At 55.7% G+C, this 9,211-nt stretch overlaps 1 pseudogene; it reads right to left on the bottom strand.

Moving 5' to 3' along the window:
- Positions 1–7,265: 7,265 nt before the first annotated feature.
- Positions 7,266–8,857, bottom strand: LOC125087739 (10 kDa heat shock protein, mitochondrial-like; annotated as a pseudogene).
- Positions 8,858–9,211: the final 354 nt, after the last annotated feature.

The following is a 9,211-nucleotide window of genomic DNA, read 5'->3' on the forward strand; positions in this document are numbered from 1 at the left end:
AGAACAGCCGGGCAACCCAGGGAGAACGCCTGACACGTGGCACGGAGCCTTGTGGAATGGAATGGGGGTTACCACGGCTGCAGCCGGGTGCCTGCAGCGCAGAGCGCACGGGGTAAAGGACCCAATGCCACCTGCCCACGCAGCCCTCGGGTGCTGGAGACCAGAGGTGGCACCACAGCCCAGGCCACCTGGGGGGGGGGGCACAAGAGCCGGCGCACAGGCCCACACGGGCGGCTCAGACGACCGAGGGCCGAGCCAGATTCGGCACCACGGCCAAGCCCAGAGCCCCGCACGCACCCAGAGGCCCACATCTCTAAGGCGAGTCACTCCAACAGCGTGTCAGCACCTACCTGGCAACAAAAAGTGCTCCTTTCAGGGGACAAAATAGCCACGCCATCTGGCGGGGCCTAGCCACAGGTCACCGGGACCTCGTGGGACCGTGGCCCGGCCACTGGCCCCAAACACCGCTCCGTTGCTCCCCCCCCCCCCAACCAACAGAACCCCCAGGGCCATCTGGTCGACCCCCGGGAGCGTAGGGGAGCGGGCAGCCGGGACCGACAGCGGACTCGAGGGAGGTGGAGCGGGCCGGGCCGGGCCGGGCCGGGCCGGGCCGGGCCGGGTAGCTCCTCCCCTGGTCCGCCTGTCCTCCCCAGGTCGGGACTTAGAAAAACCAAGTTCTGCGAAGGGACCTGCCGGCGCTCGCCTCCTCCTCTCTCTCCCCACCTCCCGGCCCCGGCCCCGGCCCCGGCCCCGGCCCTCAGGACCGCCCCAGAACGGTCGCAGACTCCCGGTTGGGACTGGGAGACGGGGCGGACCCGCGGAGGCGCCCCCCGACGGCCGGACCTCCACGGACATCGCGGCCCCTGCCTCCCCTCGCGGCGCCGCCCGGCACCGCCCGGCACCGCCCGGCCCGGCCCGGCCCGGCCCGGCCCGGCACCGCCCGGCCCGGCCCGGCCCGGCCCCATCCGGCCCCATCCGGCCCCATCCGGCCCCCACCTGCGCAGCGGGCCTCGGAAAACTTGGTGAGAAAATCGGGGGTGACCAACCAGGATCCCACGCGTGCCCGCAGACGGACCCCTCGCGCCATCCACGGGCTTCCCCGCGAGGCTCAGGCCGGTCCCCAACCGCCCGAGTGTGACACGGGACACATGGGACACGGAAGGCCCGACGACCGACCAGAGCCACAGGCCGAACGGCGTCCTCGCGCCGCACGCGCACGCGCACACCCTCTCCCATTCCCGCGCGGGCGGAGGAGGGGGCACCGGCGGGTGCTGGTCGACCCGTCCAGGCAGCCCCCAACACCCTTCCACAAGAGCGAGGAGGAGGCGGCGGCTGTGGCGGCGGCGGCGACGCCGCTGCTTCCCCACATACCTGGGGGTTCAATCTCCCGCGAGCCAATCGCCGCCCTGACGCCCCAGAGATAGCGGGAGGCTCGCTCTAGTGTCGCCGGCTTCCCGGAACGCCAGCTCGGGGACCGCGGCCAAATGCCATCCCTTGCCGATGTCGCCCACGCTCCGGCGGGGAGACGCTATATAAAAGCGGCCGCCAGACGGCGCCAGACAACCGCCGCGAAAGACACCGAGGCAGATCCGGATCGAAGGGCCGTGAAGTCGCGCGGCCGGCCGCCAAGCCACCCAATCTCGTCCTGGCCCACTTCAGAGGGGCGGGCGGAGGGCGTGGGGCACGCGGCCCCGGGGCGACAGCCTCGGGAGCTCCCGGCGGGCACGGCGCGACTCCAGCAGCCCAGGGGAGATTTGGGAAACGCGTCCGGGCCGCTACCGCCGGAAGAGGGGGCCCCCGACTCCCCAACACACACACACACACACACACACACACACACACACACACACACACACACGGCAGCAGTATCTATACAAGATAAACACCCCTGGGCAGGAAGTGGGGTCAGAGGAAAACAGAAACAGCAGTGGCAGGGGGAGAGAGGACACTAGAGGGCAACAGAGGAGCAGCATCCTGTCTAGGTGCTCAGGCTCTTCTGTGCTTCACAAAAGCCCAGGAGGAGCCTTTCAAAAACTCCGCCCTCCTATCCCCCAGCAGAGAGGGCAGAAGCAACTGTCCAGCCAGAATTCCTTTGATTACAGGTAACTCTTCTCCCATGAAACCTCAACATTTGAACATGGGCTTTTCATGGCTTCCTTTCCAAGCCTTTCCCTTTGCCGCCTTCTCACCTCTGTGAATCCCTGATCCCACTTTGCAACATCCCTACCCATCTCACCCCCGCCGTGCCCCCCCACCCCTCCCTCCCTCTCTCTCTCTCTCTCTCTCTCTCTCTCTCTCACACACACACACACACACACACACACCCACACACACACACCCCAGGATGAAAACTATTCTCTGTCAACCATCAATCCTGAGCACTCACTATAAAAGTAAATGAGGAAACGCAGACGAAAGCAATCAAGCAAATAATGTGACTCTGAAGGCTGGACACCTATTGAGTCGAGAGAATTGACCAAACAGCAGAAACTGGAAAAGAAGGTTTTCCTTCCAAGTCAGTTCCTCTGTAGTTGGCTACACGATGTTCTTTCACCAGTATTTCCCCAAGAGTGCGACGATCCAAATAAGGTTTCCCAGTGCAAAGTTCATGGGCGCAGACTTCACACCTGTGTTTCAAGTACACGTCTTTCAGGGCACCTAGCTGGCTTGGTCCGGAGGATCCCCGAGGAAGGCGACTCTTTTTTTTTTTTTTTTTTTTTTAAAGATTTTATTTATTTATTTGACAGACAGAGATCACAAGTAAGCAGAGAGGCAGGCAGAGAGAGAGAGGAGGAAGCAGACTCCCCGCGGAGCAGAGAGCCCGATGTGGGGCTCGATCCCAGGACCCTGGGATCATGACCTGAGCTGAAGGCAGAGGCTTTAACCCACTGAGCCACCCAGGTGCCCCGGAAGGCCACTCTTGATCTGTGGGGGTCCTGAGTTCCAGGGCCACACTGGGTGGGCGTACAGAGCTGACAGGCAAAAGAAATTGGAATCGCTATGGCGATTTCAAACACAACAAAGGAAAACAAAACAACAATCGGAAATAAAGTCACCCCTGGTCGAATGCTTTTTTGGTAGAGGCCATGGGAACCCTGTGATGTTGGCAGACAAAGAGACATGGTCGGTCGATCGATGAATCGATGGAACGGAACAGATACCCAAACAGATATGCCCAAGCCCAACAGAGGTTCCACCGATGCGCAAAGGCCATTCCAAGGAGGAAACATGGCCCACCTCCCAACGAAATCAGAGGACAGTCGGTCAGCAGACATCCACAGGCCCAACACGCAGGCAAGCAGGCAGACAAAGAAACAAGAAAACTGGGGCACCTGAGTGGCTCAGTCGGTGAAACGTCTCTGCCTTCAGCTCAGGTCATGATCTCCGGGTCCTGGGATCGAGCCCCGCATCCATCGGGGCTCCCTACTCAGCAGAGACTCTGCTTCTCGCCTCCCGCTCTCTTCCCCCTCCTTCCAGATCCTTCGCTCCTTCACTCCTTCGTCCTCCCTCCCTCCCTCCCTCCCTCCCTCCCTCCCTCCCACCACCACCACCACCACCACAATTCTTTTTTTTTTTTAAAGATTTTATCCATTTATTCGGCAGAGAGAGATCACAAGTAGACAAAGAGGCAGGCGGAGAGGGAGAGAGGGAAGCAGGCTCCCCGCTGAGCAAAGAGCCCGATGCGGGACTCGATCCCAGGACCCTGAGATCACGACCCGAGCCGAAGGCAGCGGCCCAACCCACCCAGCCACCCAGGCGCCCTCACCAAAATTCTTTTTTAAGCAGAAAAACAGGAAGAAGAAAGCTTCTATCCAAACAGCCAGACCTCACCCCCCCTACCAATGAGAACTCCAAACGGATCTCACACTTCCATGGGAAACAGAACAGTGGAACACACGTGTGTGTGTGTGTGTGTGTGTGTGTGTGTGTGTGCGCGCGCGCGCGCGCGCGCGCGTTGGGGGGTGATTCTAGGGGGAGAGCTGGGGATCTAGAGCCAGGCAAAGAGGGTTTAAGACTGGACACCTGAGGCACGATCCGTAAAAAAGAAAAGGAGGGGTTGGAAGTCCCCAAAATTAAAAACCTAGGCTCTGTGAAACACCCTCTGAAGAGGACCCAAGGGCAAAGGACACACAGAGGCCTGGGGGAGCAGCTGGGAGTGGGAGGTGGGGGGTGGAGGGTGTTGCTCAGAGAGAAACAAAATGAGGAAACGCTCCCGGAGGTTGGATCAGGGCCACTAGGGGAACTGGGGTACAATCCATTCAGATGGGAAGTCTGCCACACGGCCAAAGGCAAGGAAGAAAACCAAGATTCTGAGGGTCAGATCCCTTTGAGCAGGTCGTGTCTACGACAAGGCCACCGACTCAGAAAACCAGCGAGGCAGTTTTATGTCTAATTCCAAATGGACATGGAGTCTGGGGTTGAGAGGCAGGGGGTCCATCCCTGATCATCCCAGAGGCGATTAAAAATGCAGAAGTACCATAGCAACGACAAACTCTGCAGGGCCCAGGGTCAAACAGCAGGGAACCTTCCGATTTTCTTTTTAACACCCAGGCCAAGGAGCCTATGCCCAGGCACACTGCTGCTGTGGAGGAGCCTCGGGAATGGCCGGAAAGAAAGGAGCCAAGCAATGGCGGGACCAGGGATGGGGAGAGGGATTCCCGAGGAACAAGGACCCGTGAGCCACTTGAGTCTGGGTAGACTGCCCTGAAGGAAACCAGAACATGTCACCCCAGAAAGGTGCCCGCTGTGGCACGTCGGTTATCTCAAATTCAACTCCTTGAAGACACAGCAGCTACAAGAAGGATATGCCGACCCTTCTGGTCTTCCCGAGACCAAGAGAGCCAACTCCCATGTGAAAGGTACCTTCCCTGGAACCAGGAAGCAGAAAGGCATCCTCCATCACCAGAGACAGGAGAGGGGAGCCGGAAAATTAGGGTCTGAACCATCCACATCGATGAAACTTCTTCAACCAGCCCCACCGCCACCCCCACCCCCACCCCCGTCTTCCCGGGACTGTCTTTGCCACCGGCTGCCTGCCCCTTGCCCAAACCCCTTTGTCTTGTCCGTTCTTCACGAGTGGATCGAGTCCCTGTCTTGTCTGTCTTTCTTTCTTTCTTTCTTTCTTTCTTTCTTTCTTTCTTTCTTTTTTTAAAGATTTTATTTATTTATTTGACAGACAGAGATCACAAGTAGGCTGAGAGGCAGGCAGAGAGAGAGAGGTGGAAGCAGGCTCCCCACTGAGCAGAGAGCCCAATGCGGGGCTCGATCCCAGGACTCTGGGATCATGACCTGAGCTGAAGGCGGAGGCTTTAACCCACTGAGCCACCCAGGCGCCCCATCTTTCTCTCTCTCTCTCTCTCTCTCTCTCTCTCTCTCTTTCTTTCTTTCTTTCTTTTTTTTTTTTAAGATTTTACTTTATTTACTTATTTGAGAGACAGAGATCACAAGTAGGCGCGGGGGGTGGGGGGGTGGGGGGGTGGGGGGGTGGGTGGGAAGCAAGCTCCCTGTCGAGCAGAGAGCCCGATGCAGGGCTCGATCCCAGGACCCGGAGGTCATGACCTGAGAGGAAGGCAGAGGCCCAACCCACCCAGCCACCCAGGGCGCCCCTCGAGCCCCTGTCTTTAGGCCCTTGTGAAGGCGCCCCTGTGCAGGCAAACACCTACCCACAGTTGGACGCCCTTCTCCAGGGAAGCTCTTCTGTCGGTCGCCATCCTAGGCCCAGCCACAGACCCTAAGCAGGTAGAGGAGAATGTGTGTCCACCACCACTACCAAACAGCACCACCACCACCACCACCACCACCACCACCACCACCACCACCCCCCACCACCACCAACCCCCCCAACCCCACCCCAGCGGCGAGAATGTCCACCTGGAAAGTCGCTCGGACCAGATGAAGAGAGCCAAGGCAAGAGAAATGAGGCAACAGCAAGGTCTCCTGACCACTTGTAACCCACTGATGAATCCCTGATACACATACAGGGTGTAACACCCCTACAACTCCCTCAAGGATTTTGTTCAATGTTTTAACCCGTGAGGATTTGCTCTAGTCAGTGTCACTTCACTCCGATAGCCACAAATGCCCACGATATGCTAACACCCCTCTTCCAACACGTGGCCCACAGACACACATCTAAAGGGTCTCGTGACTAATGCTTTGCTAAAACAAGAGGGACTCACCTCACCTTGACAGTAGGTAGCCCTGTAAGGTCTCGGAGACCTTGCTCGCAGCATACACACATTCCTTGGAGACTTACCTTATCCCTAACCCCCACTAACTGGAAACCGTATCACCAGTGACCCCTCACAATCCCAGCACAGCTCTTTCTGCCCACAGGTCCTGTCCCCGTGCTGTCATAAAAGCACCTTTTTGCACCAAACACATCTCTGCAATTCTTTCTTGACCATTTCCTGGGCAGCGCCACATCCGGTCTGCCTGCCTGTCTGTTTTTGTGTTTGTTCCTTCGTGTGTGTGTGTGTGTGTGTGTGTGTGTGTGTGCGCGCGCGCGCGCGCGCGCGCGCGTTCGCGTGTCCCCCCCCTTCTCTCTCGCAAAAAAAAAAAAAAAAGAAAAAAAGAAAGAAAGAAAGAAAGAAAGAAAGAAAAAAGGATGTCACTCATTCCCCTTCTGCGATAGGGGAGACATCTTCCAAGGGAATGGGCGGAGGATGCTTCAGGGGAGAAAAGGGGGAGAGTTATCTCTCCCTCCTTGCACCTGCAGTGGGTGTGTGTGTGTGTGTGTGTGCGCGCGCGCGCTTAAGGGGGCTTTGTTTTTATTTACTTATTTACTTATTTACTTACTTACTTACTTATTTTGAGCAATTTTGGTTTCACAGCCAAATTCACTGGAGAATACGGGCAGTACCCACAGGACACCTGCTCTGCCATCGCTCACTGCTCACTGGCCCCGGCCCCGCCCCCCAACACTCAGAGGCACAGGTCTGCTCCCTGACAGCCTCCCACTCCCCCACAAACCTATCAACCATCCGTGGCAAAGCTGGTGTATCGCTTACAATGGATGTATCCGCACTGTGACATCATCATCATCAACCACTCAGAGCCCAGAGTTTACACAAGGGTTCGCTCTTGGCATTGTCCATTCTCTGGGGTTTTGTTTTCCTTTTTATAACGATTTTATTTATTTATTTGACAGAGAGAGAGAGAGATAGACAGACAGACAGATCATAAGTAGGTGGGGGGCGGGGGGGTGGCGCAGGAAGCAGGCGTCACCCTACCCACCCACCCGCGCCCTCCCCCCGCCACACCCTCCACCCCCGCCATAAACCCCTGGCAGCCGACAGATCTTTGTTTTCCCTTTTTCCCTTTTTCCCTGCCTGCCTTCTTACCTTATCATTAATTTGAATATCATTGCTTTATTATGAAAGACAGACATGGAAGTTACTAACAGGAGTCAATATTTCACAACTTCAGTGGACTGAGTAGTTTCACGGGATGCCATTTCAGTAATGATTTATTTCAGTCTATATATTTTCTCAGAATGTTACTGTCTCTAAGTAAGAAAACACTCCACGTCATCTAGAACTACTCCGATGCCTCCGTATTCTGGGAGAAGACATTTATCGCCAACTTTCAGTCCAACTGTTTGAATCTCTCCACCCTTTCCTTTAGAGCCTGACCAATAGTATTCCTGTTGCTTGCGGTACTTTCCCTTGAGATTTTTCCAGGGAGCACACTGCCTCCTTTGGTGACAATTTTGCCTGCACTCCTCTGGAGAAAAACCTGGTCAAAGAGGGGGAGAAACCCTCTCCACACACCTGTCTGTCCATGACGCTGTCTGCTACAGTTCATACTCTGCTCTCCAGCCTACTGATCTCGTGACCCTCTCCATAGTTTGGCCTCCTTCAGCATGTCACATTCATTTGGAACTGTGAGGTAGGTGCACCTCTTCTGATTCGCTTCTCTCGGTCAGGAATACACATGGAAGTTTCCCTGCCTGGCTCCCCACAGCTCCCCATAGATCCATAGCTCGCTCACCTCTTTCCAAAGCCCCGAAAACCATTTATTTCATGGCCTGGATGTATCCCAGTCTCTGTATCCATTCTCCTCCTGAGGGACTTCTTGATTGACTCCAGGTTCAAGCCGTTATGAGTGAAGGGACCGTGAACGTCTGCGTGTAGGTTTCTATGCAGACATCAGTTTCCAACTCATTTGGGTCATCGATACATTCCAAGGAGCAGGATTGCTGTGTCATACGGTAAGAGTATGTTTGGGTTTGAGAGGCCATCACCCATATTTCTGGCATTTTGGGGGTAAGGGGCGGGAGCTGAGCGGAGGGCTGCGCACGGAAGGAACAAGTTCATGAAGGAGGGAGAATTTAAAGATGCTGGAAAGGAAGACGTCACCGGGGCACACCCTTTACCTCAGGGTTTGTGGCAGACCCTAAGGATGACATTGACATGAGACAGAGTAACAGGAAAAGGAGCCTACAAATTTGTTTCCTGAAAGTGTCACATGACAAAGCCCTGCTGAAGAAAGCAAGACCCTGAGAAGGAGCAAATCCTAGTTGCTGGTATATTGGGTTGAACAAGAAGAGGCGACTGTGGAAGAGTAACTAAACTACGTGGGGAGGCTAAAGGAACATACGGATTTGAAAGAAAGAAACAAGCAAACAAACAACATCAGTTTGTCTAGAATTCTCATTTTCATTCTCAACTTCCTGTCCTTGAAGATAAGAATGTCACTCACAGGGTACCTGGGCGGCTTAGTCCCTTAAGGTTTAGCGGCTGCCTTTGGCTCAGGTCATGATCCCACGTTCCTGGGATCGAGTCCCACATCAGGCTCCTTGCTCAACGGGGAGCCTGCTTCTCCCTCTCCCTCTCCCTCTGCCTGCCCCTCCCCCTGCTTCTGCACGCGCAGAATATATGTGTGCGCGCGCGTGTGTACACATATACATATATGTGTGTATATACACACATACATATACACATACGTGTGTGTGTGTGTGCGTGCTTGTGTGTGTCCCCCTCTTCTCTCTCTCAAAAAAAAAAAAGAAAGAAAGAAAAAGAAAAAGAAAAAAAAAAGGATGTCACTCATTCCCCTTCTGCGATAGGGGAGACATCTTCCAGGGGAATGGGCGGAGGATGCTTCAGGGGAGAAAAGGGGGAACATATTTTTGGGAGGCTTTCCAAGGAAGCTTCTGTCTTTGGATGCTCTTAATTTAAAGTAAAGGATAGTGTTGAATGTAGGCTCGTGG

The sequence above is a fragment of the Lutra lutra genome, chromosome 16 (genome assembly GCF_902655055.1).
Source record: "Lutra lutra chromosome 16, mLutLut1.2, whole genome shotgun sequence".
NCBI lineage: Eukaryota > Metazoa > Chordata > Mammalia > Carnivora > Mustelidae > Lutra > Lutra lutra.